Genomic DNA, 14,724 nt, shown 5'->3' on the forward strand with positions numbered 1-14,724 from the left:
AATGGCGGAAGCAAGCTTTCATGTTTTTGATCTTAATTTATGAGTCAAAATAAAATGCATAAAAAGCAAAACAAAACAAAAAATAAATAAAGTGAAGTTCATGAAAAATAATACAGCTTTTAAATATTTTGCTTCCCTGGGAACTCACTAAACCCTTTATCTAGTCTTAAACCTAAAAGAAACGTTTCCATACCTTTTATTTTAATTTGTTTTCATGTATGTTTTACTTAAAGTCAGCTAGTCCCCGTAATGTGCGCTAATCCCCCAAATAATCCCTTAAAATCCAACGCAGTGTTTAATTGTGAAAAGCTGGAACAGGAAGTTGTAGATTTATGCTGGTTAGCGTAACAGCGGTTGCCGCCGGGGTCTACGGGACCGTCCCTCCCAGGAAGACAGAACCCGACACCGCCTCCTGCTCCTCCTGCCTCCGTCGTTGAGGGCCGTCCTGGAGAGCGGTCCGCCGTCTCTTCTTCGTATTGGACACTGTGTCATCACTCATTTTTATTCAGCGAGCTGGTTAGCAGGTATTAGCCACCCAAACCAAAGACTGTGTCAACATCTGGTTGCTTCTGCAAAGCTAAGCATAAACCGCTAATCTTTTTTTTCTTTTTCTTTCTTTTTTTCTTTGTTTCAGCCTTCTCTGTCTAATTCAGTTGCTTGTTTTGGCTTTTAGCCAGAGAGTGTGTGAGGGACACATTTAGATTCAGACAACGTGACTGCATGCTACGAGCGACAAGAAATAACGGAAAGCAGGAGCAGCGAGAAAGCCTGAAAAGGACCGATTGTTGATTTCACCAAGATAAACAACTGGCACAACAAGGTGAGCCTCGGAAAACAACATTTGCATTCAGCTACATGATCACAGATTGATTAAACATTCATTTTGCTGTGGCATCATTCCCATCGAGTGTCAGATGCTGATGTCGGAGGCCATCGGCTATTTGCATTTCTCTGTGCTCGGCAGGAGATTCATTGTAGCTGCTGACCTGCCTGACAGTGTTTCATCTTTTGTTGTTGGTTTTTTGTTTGTTTGTTTGTTTGTTTTTACCGGCCTGATGGGAATCAGTTGAGTAAAACAATAGGCGTACACTTTGGCTGACTCAAGCTTTGATTTCCTTTGAGTTGAACTTTATTACAATACCAGGAGAAAAGTTGCAGTCAGATATGCTACATTATATCATGAAGATCATATTCAGGAAATACCCAGGGCAGGCAACCTTTTTTTTTTTTTTTTAATAACTGCACTCTGAATTTTCCAAGAAATACACTCAGGGTGTAGGCAACGCATGTTAGTATTGTTCAACATTTGCTCTACTTTATGATACACAATGACATTTAATAGAGTGACTTTCAGTACAGCTTGACATTCAAGCATCTTTTCCTCTATCTTCATCCTATCTTCCCTTTCTCTTTCCCTTCCCTTTATTTTCCTCCAGTCCACCTACATCTCCTCCTTCCCTACATGTCCACTCCACCTCCTCTTCTCTGTTTCTTTATGCACTTGACACCCCCTTTTGCCCTTGTCCACATTTCTCCACCTCCCCTTCTGTCCTCTCAACCCCTCATTCATCTCTATGGCTCTCTCTTTTCCCCTTCATTGATTTGCCCGGTGGCGTTGCTAAGAGACGACCGCAGTCGGAGCGCTGCGAAGGATAGATTAGATGACAGACAGTTTTACCTGCTCAGAAAAGGAAGTGAAGATTGAAACAGGAGATTCTCTGTCAGATATCATGTGGCTTTGGTATGTAATAGTTGAAGCTGGCTGGTTGTGTAAGAAAGTTGCACCAGTAGTTTACAAAGAAACACGTGAGTTTGTGGAGGTTTTTTATTCAGTTTTATTTGAACATGACTGCAGTTAAGGATTATTGATTAATGTGCTTTTATGATTACCTTTTTATATGTTCAGTATATGAAACTGAGAAAATGGAAGGAAATGTCTGTAACTGATTGTCTGGAGTCTAAAATAAGCTTTTCAAATGTTTCATATTGTAGAGCTGAATCTGAAAATTTGACAGCTCTATTGCTTTTTTTATAGTATAGTTTAAAAAAAAAAGTGTCCTGCAACTAGATTTGTCAAAAAAAATTGATACTCTGATACAAAAAAATTGTATTGAATTAATAGTCATTTGTAAAAGTACCAACAGTGCCATCATTCAGACAACTATAATCAGTTGTCTAATAGACAAATTAGCTTTCTGTTAAAGTAAGAAAAGTTTAGCAGCAGCTAGACAGAAACAGTGGAAACGTGCACTACAGACTCTGTTTGATCAGCAGTGAAAACATGGAGCCAAATCACTAAAGCACTGCTCTACCTCAGACGTCTTAAATCATTGTTGTTACAAAGAAACCAAACACTGCCTGGTGTGAGTTTTTTTTATTTTCTTTGCTACCTACGAGAAACTTAAAATATTTGTCCTATTAGTTTTTAATTATATGATATAAATTTATATTATTTTTTGTATTGCTCTGGTGTTTTTCTTTTCTTTTTTAATGCCTCTTTATTGTTTGTAATTTCTTTTCCCTGTGGCATCAAAAATGGCATTGAGTAACGGGTATTTTCCTTGGTGTCAGTATTATGTTTGAAATTTCAGTATCATGACAACCCTACTTACAGGTGCAACTTACTAAGTTTTGACTTAATGCAATGTTGGCATAAAGCCATTCCGGGTCATGTTAAAATCTTAAGATGAAAATTTATATTATTCTGTCTTATTTTGGTATTTATTTATTTATTTTGCCCAACTTCTTATGTGGAAGTGTCTACAGGACTGGTAGTTTTAAACTTGAATAACCTGAATATACTGCTACTACTACTAATAATAATATGGATAATTATAGTAATAACAATTGATAGCAGTGAACAGAAATTTTCATTCACATTTCCAACATAAAAATATGTATAATAATAGATTTCAATCAGGGAAAAAAGCAGAAAGAAAAAAAAAAACTCTTAACGCTGTTCTTTTTTTAGCAGCAAACACTGTGCCCATTGGAGCACAACAAGACTTTGTCTTCTAAGAACACATAGGGCTTAAGTATAAGCTGGGATGTAGCCTTTCAATCTGTGGTGAGAGGTGAAAAAGTTACAGGCTGGCCTCTTATTGTGTAACCAATTAACTGTTAAACAGAGGTGTCCGGAGATAGTCACTCAGAGCATTAAAACCTAAAGCTAACAGTGGCATTGGTATCTGAACACTACACTACTACAGAGAAACATAAAACCTCAGCCACACCCTGCCGACACCACTTTTTTATTAACTTTTTTCCTATATTACGAGATAAATCTAAACCCCCCGCTTGCATCTTATATATTCTTTTAGGATACAATTTTTAAGCTTTTTTTGTTTTTGTTTTAAATTGGTGTTTTTAATAATGAATGTATGAGTTACCGCACACCATGTGGCTCCTGTGCATTGGGCATGATTGTTACATTCCCATTTTTTTCCTTGTTTTAAAAGACATGTATGAAGTCTTTCATAATTTTAAACATCTTTGAAGAAGTCTCTGCTTGTTAATGTAGAAACTAGGAATTCTAAAAGTTCTTAGAAACCCCTTTGTGGGGTAATTTACAGTAATTGGTAAAACAATAGTATTAAAAATACAAAACTTGCACATTCGGGCCACAGGAGTGTCCCAACACCCACTCACTCTTTTAATACTTTTCTCACTGTACAATGGGACTTTTCAGACGTTACCCAGTGTAACTCCAGCAGTGTTGCCAGCTGTTCACCATTCTGCTCTTCCTTGGTCCCCACACACAGTACTGCATAAATAAGAGAGGCAGAATTAGAAAATATTCACCAGCTGTGCCAGCCAGCATCTCCCTGGCACAGCCCTATGAAACCTTCACTCCACCTTTCCCGCTGCAGCTGAGCCACAACATCATCCCATCACAACCTCGTACACAGTAACACATTACTTATAACATATAACATTATAGAAATACTTTTACATTAGCAGAATGAAGAACTGATTGGGGTAAAAATGGAACCAAACAAGGCAAAATAAAGCCCAGGGCAAAAAAAAAAAAAAAAAAAAATGGCATTAGTTAGCTCTCAACTGCATGAAGTGTACACACACAATAACAAATATCAAAAAGAACTAAAATAAGTTTACTGGACAGTATCCTTGGCCACACACCAGTGAATACCAGTAACTGGGCACAGTAGAGTCTGAGGTCGTTTGGAGGGTCATTGGACACTAATAGAAACCATATGTTAAAAATGTTTGACATGTGTAATTTTATATTGTATTTCTTCAAAGGCACACAAAAAGTATAAAAACATGTAGTTCACTTTGGATGTCTTAATTAAACTTTTAATTTTTTGTATCATTTAGTAACAGTGATGTTGAATTTCACTGACTTTTGAGTCTAACAGTATTGCAGTGTTTGTAGCTGAGTAACCAGTAAAAAGGTTTTCCTTTCTATCTGTTGCCTCAGATTCTTTGAAAGCTTGCAGAAGTTTAAAGTGCTATCATTGGCTGTGCAGTTTAAAAAAAGCTTACAGAACTGTATCAATCAGCAAAATAGCTACACAAAAAAACAAGACCTAAACAACCGATGTACATAGCAGACTTATAAATATTTAGTTATATTTAATATTTAAAGATTTTTTATATGCAAGCACAGTAAATGTATCCCTAGAATTGGGATAAGTCCATATACTATGAAAACACGGTACTTGGTAATTGCATTTTTGCATTTGAGGCACATTTTTCACCTGTCATGTGGTGCAACAGACTAGCAGACTTTGTATTTTAAAATGATTTACTTCAAATGAAAGCTGTGAGTAGTTCTTTTAATCTTTAGTTCTGTACATGCTACAATACTTTATCTACACAAAGCCTATCATGCAGTTAATACAACCTTTGACAAGTGAATAAAATAACCACTATTACAATGCAAAGCTTTTAATGTGTCAGTGGTAATAAAATTTGAAAGGGTCTACATGTAAACATGTCACACCACAAAACATGAAAAAGCCCCAGTGACCTTGGAGATCCAACAAAGTGCCACGTAATGAAAATAATTGTTACTTAAAACCTTGATGTGTCACTTGTTACTTTACCATTTGCAGTGTTTCATCACAACCTATCCAGAGAAAATGTATTCAGTCAGAGCAAACACTGGTTTGTTGTTATGAAGCGCCTTGAGGCGACTTTTGTTGTGATTTGGCGCTATATAAATAAAATTGAATTGAATTGTTATTATGTACAGACTTTAGAACCAGAGTAATGGAGTGCACCATACAAAAAAGGCTTCACTAATGGTCAAGTTATAGTAGTAGTTATGCCAAGTTATTGGACTAGTTACTACTAGTTAATGCAGTCACAGACTGTTTACAAATGAGATCAAGTCTGCAGCGCTTCCAAACTAAGTAAAGATACAAGTGCAGTTTTTACCCAAGGATCATGAGATCTGTACACTTAAGCTGGTAAACTTAAGTGTACAGCAAGGAAGTTGCTAATAGGATTGTTACCTTTAAACCACGTGTTAACACACACACTTGCCCTCTCTCCCTCCTCATCACTACATTCTCAGAATAACAAGAACAGATTTGAAATGTAAATCCCTTCTGCTGAATGCCATCTCAGGGTCTGTGACCAGCCAGCCACATCAGCACCGACAGTGTCATTGCTAAAAGTACTGTTAATGTGTTAAGTACATAATAAAAGGGATTCACTTACAAACAATAGTTGATGGATTTATCCATCCATCCATTCGCTTCCGCTTGTCCTTTTCAGGGTCGCGGGGGTGCTGGAGCCTATCCCAGCTGTCATAGGGCGAGAGGCGGGGTACACCCTGGACAGGTCGCCAGTCTGTCGCAGGGCCAACACACAGGGACAGACAACCATTCGCACTCACATTAATTCGCACATTCACACCTAGTAACAATTTGGATTATCCAATTAACCTATCCCCACAAGCTGCATGTCTTTGGACGGTGGGAGGAAGCCGGAGTACCCGGATGGATTTATAGTAAGATTTTTTTAAGTTTTGTTTTTTATTACCCGTCAGGCATAAAAGGCTGATGGGGTATTGTTGTCAGGGCTGGCGGGCCACGTGGGCACCCATGTTTATGAATGTGAGGAGACATAGGAGGAGAAGTAGGAGCTTCAAATTGATACCATGAGTGCATCTACTAAAAATCTTAGATGAGTTCAGAGGACGTTTTCTGAAAACTTTGTGAATGTGATAACTTGAGGACAAGACGAGGTAAGATTTTGAAATTGATACTATAGGTGTCTCTACTAGGGAGCTAAGAGGTAGTTCTGATGGTTGCCGGTATTTTTAATAGTATTATTTTATAGTTTTTAGTTGTGCGTTATGACCAAAAATTTGGGTAACTGTATTTTTTTTAACTTTTTTTTTTTTTCAAAACACAGTATAGTATTTTATTAGTGTTTAGACTTGATTATGAATTTTTCACAAGTGGCACTTTTTTTTAGGTTTTCAATGGCTTTCTCTTCCATCAGGAGTGTATAGAAAAGGAAAATAAAATACTCATAAGCTCTACTAACCTAAAGTAATTCAATTCAATTCAATTTTATTTATATAGCGCCAAATCACAACATAAGTCGCCTCAAGGCACTTCATAGATACAGAGAAAAACACAACAATCATATGACCCCCTATGAGCAAACACTTTGGCAACAGTGGGAAGGAAAAACTCCCTTTTAACAGGAAGAAACCTCCGGCAGAACCAGGCTCAGGAAGGGGCGGGGCCATCTGCTGCGACCGGTTGGGGTGAGAGAAGGAAGACAGGATAAAAGACATGCTGTGGAAGAGAGACAGAGGTTAATAACAGATATTATTATAAGTAAATATTAGACACAGGAACTCAGTCTTTAACAGGCTGCATATTCTGATTTGAGGTTGCATAAGATCCACCTTTTTAATGTTCATTTGCATCTCTCTGCTAATTAATGTTTCCACCGGAGCATTTTGGAAGCAAACACCATTTGGAATTGTTCTTCCAAGCTTTGTGGTTTAGAGTACTCTGTTTTCATGAAAAAGCCTGAGTTTCATCTTTTTTTTTGTCTCACCTGGTTCCCTGCTGCTGTGCTCGGAAATGACTAGAAATAAAGTAAAATGAGCCTCATTCTTTAAAACACAAAAAGCTCCTCTTTCAGTCAACACTTTTTAATGAATTTGATCACCTAGTAGTTGACTGATGATTTCCTATCCATCCTCTGAGTGGAATATTTCTGTTTACCAACAAATAATTCAAGGTTTTAAGATGAACAAATTTTAAACCGCAAAACATCATCATCAAAGATTTCTTAAGGCAGTGTGCTGGTAGAAATCTGTCTGTGTCAGCAAATTTAGTGCTTAATGAGGCTAAAAAACTGTAGGATCTGTGTTCAGTTCAAACACCACCTTCAAGCTAATGGCCTCTGGTGAACTTCAGTTTATGTGCCTATATGAAACACATCCTTTTGCATCAGGCTAATTTCAGGTGATGGTGGGGGGTAAAGTGAAAGTTCTCCAGGTTCTGAAACTACATTGTTGATGTTGAAAGCATAGATGTTTACACACACACACACACACACACACACACACACACACACACACACACACACACACACACACACACACACACACACACCTACAGACACAGACACATGCACATGCACATACACACATTCATACATGCGGATAAATTCACACAGATAATCCCATCATCTTAAACTACTTACAGTAACTGTATTTCTTTCTCTCTGCCATACACATGTGTACACTTACTCTATCCAATCACTGTAAACCACTTAACTTTATCACACATGCTTAATTCCTTTATTTACACAGTTAAATGAATTAACTGTGTAAAAAAAGCCCTACTGAGTATAAAAGCAAAGATGGTCTTAAACTTTGCAGGGTACTGCACTCTTACTGTATTTATATATATTACTGGAAATCAATCGACTCTCACTTTAGTGTTAATCTTTGTTTGGCAAATCATCAAGGGTTGTCTGGTATTGCGGTTTGTCTCTAATTATTTCTCCAATAGAAATCACATAGCTGCTTAGACCATCCAATGAGATAACACAGCCTGTGTCAGTCCATTTGTTTCCACTCTGTTTGTCTAGTTACTAATCAATGTTTTGTGTAACTGCTGACAAAAGTACACATAATCATCACTGAAGGTCAGAGAAGGATAATAATGGTCTTCGCTCCATTTAATTACTATCTAAGTCAAATCAATGTCACAGTTAAATTGCATTAAGCCCAAAACTGCCCCACTTTTTAAACATTTGATATGATCAAATGTTTAAACTGAGAAAATGTACCATTTAAAAAATAGCTTATTTGGAATTGATCACAGCAACACATTTATAAAAATAATTTGGGGGCAATAAATGGCTGGAAAAGTAAGAGTAGTAAAAAATAAACATAGGAAATTTTGCAGCTAATTCAGTTTATTGGTAACAGGTTGGTAACATCATTTAGTATGAAAAGAACTTCTTACAGAGGCAAAGGTAAAGATTGGCAGAACTATAAATTGTGAAACAATTTCAGAATAATGAAATTGTTCTCAGTGTAAAAATCCAAAAACTGTTTAATATCTCGTTATCTACAGTAAATAATATAATTAAAAAGATTTGGGGACTATGGAGGAATCTCTGTCCTTAAAAATCAATAATGGATACCTGTCATCTTTGGGCCCCCAGGAAGTACTGCATTAAAAAGGCATGAAAAGGCAAGATTTTGTCTTGGAATTCACTGCACAGTTTGCTGTGCCATTCACAAATGTAGGTTGAAGCTCGAGAATGCAAAGCAGAAGTCATATGTGAACATGGTCCAGAAATACTATCATCTTCCCTAGGCCAAAGCTCATTTAAAATGGACTGAGGCAAAGTGGAAACCTGTTCTGTGCTGAGATAAATCAAAATTTAAAATTCTTTCTTGGAAACACGGATGCAACATCCTCTGGACTAAAGAGGTGAGGGACATCTCATTTCAGAAGTCTGCATCCCTTAGGGTAGCTATGGAAATGGTAGCTTGCACATTTAGAAAGGCACCATTGGTGTTGAAAAGTATATACAGGAACCGGGGAAAGGCCTTGCATATTTTAGCAAGACAGTGCTAAAATATGCATGCTGCATATTGCAGATTTTACATCAGTCCAGGTGTTGAAATGGCCTGTTTGAAGTCCTCACCTCTCACCATTTGAAATTTCAACATTCCTCTCCTAAAAGTCTAGCAGCTGGTCTCCTCCATTGCCAAACTATTGTTAAAAGAAGAGGGGATGTTAAACAGTGGTAAACATAGCTCTCTCCCAACTTCTTTGAGACATGTTGCTACCATCAAATTGACAGCAAAATGTCTCAATTGTCACCAACTATTTATCATTGGAAATAAGCTGTGACTATGTACACATAGAGTAGAGCCTTTGGCATCATTTTTTTTTTTTTTGCTGCACTTGTCCTGCACAAATAAAGAATTAATCAAGTTAACAATAATAAAAATGAATCAATAAAGTTGTTAAAAGATTTTTCTGCTACATCTCACAGTATTTACTTGTGCTTAAAGCCACATAGAATATAATTATAAAAATTTAGATAGACGTAGATCACATTACGTGTTCATAATATAAGGGACCAGAGCTGACATCAAACTCTGTGCTTCAAGTAAGTGAAGGTTGACGGCATGTCACACTGTGTGAGACGGGTCTAATAAAATCTAGGTCTCAATCTGTGTCATGCTGTACGCCATTAAGGTATGTCATACTGTGAGAGTGTGTGGTGTATGATGTTGCGACGGTGAAGGGAATAAAGCACATGATGGCAGAGATGCATCATCAGCTTGTGTCATCCTTGCATCTGTTCCACTCTTAGGCTTTAAAAAGTACAGCTTCATAAGATTGGCAGATTCTTACAATCTCTCAAGTGTCCCCTCTCATCCTCTACATCTCTCTCTCATTCTCCCTCTTTCTTGGCTTTTTAAAAGTAGACTGGAGCCAACTGAAATGGTTACCCTCTGATGGATTTTATGAAGGTTTCAAGGAAAGATGTAGACTAAAAGCATCATTATATACCATTAAAATGTGGACAGTTTTCAGCTGCCAAGACCAGACTACGAAAGCACGATGAGGAGAAAACAACGCAAAAAGCATACTGCCGTCTTGATGAAATCACTGCCCAAACAGCAGATTATCTTTCACAGCAGTCAAAAGCTTTGCTTTGCTTTGAGCCGAGGGTACTTTAGAACTTGGGCTCAGCCAAATAATATAATTATAGATCACTCCTCTGCTCACACACCCTATTCTAAGGCTGCAGCCGATGATCTTCATCATATCATTAAAAATCTGCAGTGGCAGGACTCAGAAGCCTTTTCCAATCATGTCTAATTAACTCATCAGGAAAAGCTTCAAATAGGTTAATCTATATACCTAGGGAGCAGACATAGTTTTAACACAGCATCACAAACCTAACTGGGTTCTCTTCTCTTCTCCTCTCTACATCATACCTTTAGCATGAAAACAGTTTATTATTGGATGAAATTCTTTTCTTTTTTCATTTTCTGCATGGGTTCCGTACTCTTCTTAAATCCTATCCACGTATTTTAATGAATCAGTCTCTTGTATCTTGTTTTTTCCACAGGGACTTCGAACTGGGTTAGCACAGAGGTTATGCTGTTGATATAGCCTCAAATAAGGTTACTCTTCGTTCTCATTCTGCCCCTCTCCAAATGCATTACTCACAAACGGGGATTGCTCAATTGCACAAGACACTCACAGGCCGTGTTCACAGAATAAATAAGTAGACACACGGCATTGAGGTGTAAAACTGCTGTTTTGTTTTCCTGGGAGGAAAGCTTTGGTGACAGTCCTGGTAGATAGAGAACAGATGGGATTGGTAACAAATGCACTAGTTTCCAATGAAGAATAATGTGTTCAGAAGCACTATTATACAGCTTAAATATTTGATTTGCAGATGACCAAGGTGTAGCCTACCAAGTGTATGCTTGCCTATGTGAGAGAAAATCTCTTAAATTGGTTCAGTAAAGGAACCAGGTTAAGATTTGATGTACATAATAAAATGGGGTTGGCAAATCATTGGACAGCAATTGGCTTGGAGTGATTTGACTTTTATCTGCATTCATGAACAAATCCTGAAAGATCAAAACAGATTAAAACTGAAATCTTAAAATCTTAACCCAGTATTTGCATTTTGTTGCCAACACAAAACAAAAGAGCATTACAAGTTGAGTTGATGGTAAGTTAGAGGTATTGATCAAATCTCCAGTAAGACTTTTAATTGTGATTAAAGCTTTTTATTTAAACTTTTTATTGGTCAACAAAAGTCATTGCTAGCCTTAATAGTGCATTGCTTATGTTGCAAACAAAGCCATTGCATAGTTTGCTAATAAAAGACTTTTTAATAAGAACCAGCATCAGTAGGAAATGAAGGAAGATGTCATGTAAAACAACCTAGATATGGCTGGAGGAAAGTATTAAAACCCGATTCTTTTATCCCCATGATAGAACAGAGAAAACCCGACTCATAGTGGTCAAAACATCTGGAAGGTGCTCCACCTGGAGACTCTGTTGTCCTGCTGGGAGACTTCAATGGTCACGACAGCGAGACCTGGAGGGGCGTGATTGGGAGGAACGGCCTCCCTGATCTGAACCCGAGCGGTGCTTTGTTTTTGGACTTCTGTGCTAATCACAGTTTGGCCATAACGAACACCCTGTTTGAACATAAGAGTGTCCATAAGTGCACGTGGCACCAGGACACTCTAGGCCGTAGGTCGATGATCGATTTTGTAATCGTATCACCAGACCTGCGACCATATGTTCTGGACACTCGGGTAAAGAGAGGGGCTGAGCTGTCAACTGATCACCACCTGGTGGTGAGTTGGATCAGGTGGCGGGGGAGGACGCTGGACAGACCTCGTGCACCTAAACGCGTAGTGAGGGTGTGCTGGGAACGTCTAGCAGAGGCCCCAGTCCGCGAGATCTTCAACGCACGCCTCCGGCAGAGCTTCAACAGCATTCCGAGGGAGACTGGGGACATTGAGTCCGAATGGACCATGTTCAGCGTCTCCATTGCCGAAGCTGCTGCATTGAGCTGCGGCCGCAAGGTGGTTGGTGCCTGCCGTGGTGGTAATCCCCGAACCAAATGGTGGACACCAGAGGTGAAGGGAGCCACCAGGCTGAAGAAGGAGTCCTATCGGGCTTGGTTAGCCTGTGGGACTCCGGAGGCAGCCGACAGGTATCGACAGGCCAAGCGGAATGCGGCTCGGGCAGTGGCTGAAGCAAAAACTCGGGTGTGGGAGGAGTTCGGAGAGGCCATGGAAAAAGACTTTCGGACTGCCTCGAAGAGATTCTGGCAAACCGTCAGGCGTCTCAGGAGGGGAAAGCGGTGCTCTACCTGCACTGTGTATAGTGCCGGCGGAGCGCTGCTGACGTCGACTGAGAAAATTGTCAGGCGGTGGAAGGAATACTTTGAGGACCTCCTTAATCCCACTGACACGTCTTCCGAGGAGGAAGCAGAGTCTGCGGATGAGGGGAATGAACCGCCAATTTCCGGGGGCGAGGTCACTGAGGCAGTTAAACAACTCCATCCATCCATCCATCTTCATCCGCTTTATCCGAGGCCGGGTCGCGGGGGCAGCAGCCTAACCACTTCAGCTAAATACTTCTAATTTATTTTCCCAAACTACCCGGAGCCGCAAAATAAAGACTAAAGAGCCGCGGGTTGCCGACCCCTGGCCTAGGGTATAACATAAGTAATTATGCTAAACAGAACGAAACCTTTCAATTGCCCAACCCTATCTGTCCCCTCAACGGGTTGTATGTTTTCAATGTTTCCTTATTATTTTGTCATAATTACTTCTATCCACAACAAATAAATCAAACTCTAAGACAGCACCTGTGAAATGTACTAAATCTACTTCCTACACCCCCTTTTCACCCAGTTAAATTTTCTTTCAATCCCAGTTTAAAACCTGACTTCCCTCAGTGCTCACTGTAAACTCCAAACAGATACAATTAGCTTTTCTGGTAGAAGGTCCTAGATTATTTTGTCAATCTTTGGAAACATCCTCTATAGAGTTAACCTGTTTCATCTTTAAAACCTAGTCCTGGTTTCTTCGCCCCATATTGGGCATTTTCATAGGCTAGAAATCCTTCAAACTATTGCTAAAGTCCCTCTCATCACACTTAGAATCACCCAAAACATACTTGTGATAGACTATTTTCATCAAACCTGCTGTTTAGAATCAGAAAGAGGCAGTAGACCGCACCCTGTTAAGTGCGCATACGACCTCAAACTGAAAGAAAAACAATTAAAACCTCTAATAAATTTTCACATTACACACCAACAGGTTCAGCGATGTTCACAACAATATATTTATAGAATCACCAATGATTAAAGGATTTCACAACATGCACACTTTCATTTCAACACACACTCTCAGCATTCTTTCAGCCTTTAAATCACTGTTAAATTGCAAAGTTCTTTTAAATGCCAAAAATACTTATTTTATATTACAAAGACGTCTTACAATTTTACAACAAACAGATGGATCCCTGACAAACTCAACACAAGAACCTAACCAATTTTGACAAATTTAATAAGCGTCCAGCCCTAAGGTCCAACCTTTTTGTGATCAGTTAACCAGTATCATTTCCAAACTGTGCCTGGCCCGATTTCTAAACACCGTATTTGAATTTTTAAAAGTGTCCAACGCCCGAGGTCCAACCTCTGCTGCCCAAAAAAGTGCAGATACCATTCCAAATGGCAAAGTGATCCAATCACTGGCGATTTTAAACCAAGGCCCCAAGTCTTGGCAGGTGCCACCTGGAGTAATCCTCCTAGAGGGTCTTTTTACACGTCTGTAAAAAGCGAGAGGTCTCCACCTCTGAGCTTGTGCACTTCTTAGAAGTCCCAGACTTCTGTTCTACAGTAATTTTATTATAATTTGAAACAACCAAAAGTCCACCAGAACTATTTGACCGATGCAGGTCCAACCTTATGATCAATAGGGACTCAAACCCATAAAAATGATCAATTACCTAATATTCTAAACACACATTACTTCTTTTTCTCTTTTACCATGAAATACCATAGTCCTTTTAACTCAGTACTGTCATTCTCAACGTGTCATTATCATTATTTCAAAGCTTTACTTTATTCTCAAGAATTTAGTTTTACCACTAATGAGCCAATTTAATAGTTAAGATTGTCAACTCAGCGAACAGATAATTTAGAATTCATCCAATATGCATAGATTTGCTTTTTCTTTGAACAGGTTTGTACCTACCTTTAAATCTTTTTAGACCGGTCTCCTGTTCGCCTCATATCAGATCCAACCTTTGGCCACATTTGTTATCTCTGTTGCAAAGGGAACCGGACAGAAACACCAAATATTAAAACCCAATTCTTTTATCCCCATGATAGAACAGAGAAAACCTGACTCAAAGCTATGACAACAAACTTAGATTAGATCAGATTTAATGCCAGAGAATGTGGTTCAAAATATTAAACATATCAGTTTATCAGCATTTTCCTGCGAACCTGATACGTCGAAGGTTCTGCATTGGTGTCTTTTGAGAATCATCCCTTTAGCTTTACTAGCAGATGTTGGTATACTGTTCAATAAGAAAAAAGAAATCATCAGTTTCAGAAATCCTAGAATTTCCATAGCCGTCAGAGGTAGTGGTCCCAACTTTGGACTCGGTCTTTTTGCTGGTGCCAGATTTTGAGCGTTTGTTT

The 14,724-nt window shown here is 38.8% G+C and overlaps 1 long non-coding RNA gene across 1 annotated transcript in view; it reads left to right on the forward strand.

Annotated features, from left to right (window-relative positions):
- Positions 1-334: 334 nt before the first annotated feature.
- Positions 335-14,724, forward strand: part of LOC145429667 (uncharacterized) — a 42,246-nt gene continuing 27,856 nt past the window's right edge. The window contains exons 1-2 of the long non-coding RNA XR_013909935.1: positions 335-524; positions 635-820. This is a non-coding gene — a long non-coding RNA (uncharacterized LOC145429667). The remainder of the gene's footprint in view (positions 525-634; positions 821-14,724) is intronic.

Source organism: Astatotilapia calliptera, chromosome 7 (assembly GCF_964374335.1).
Source record: "Astatotilapia calliptera chromosome 7, fAstCal68.1, whole genome shotgun sequence".
In the NCBI taxonomy this organism is placed as follows: domain Eukaryota; kingdom Metazoa; phylum Chordata; class Actinopteri; order Cichliformes; family Cichlidae; genus Astatotilapia; species Astatotilapia calliptera.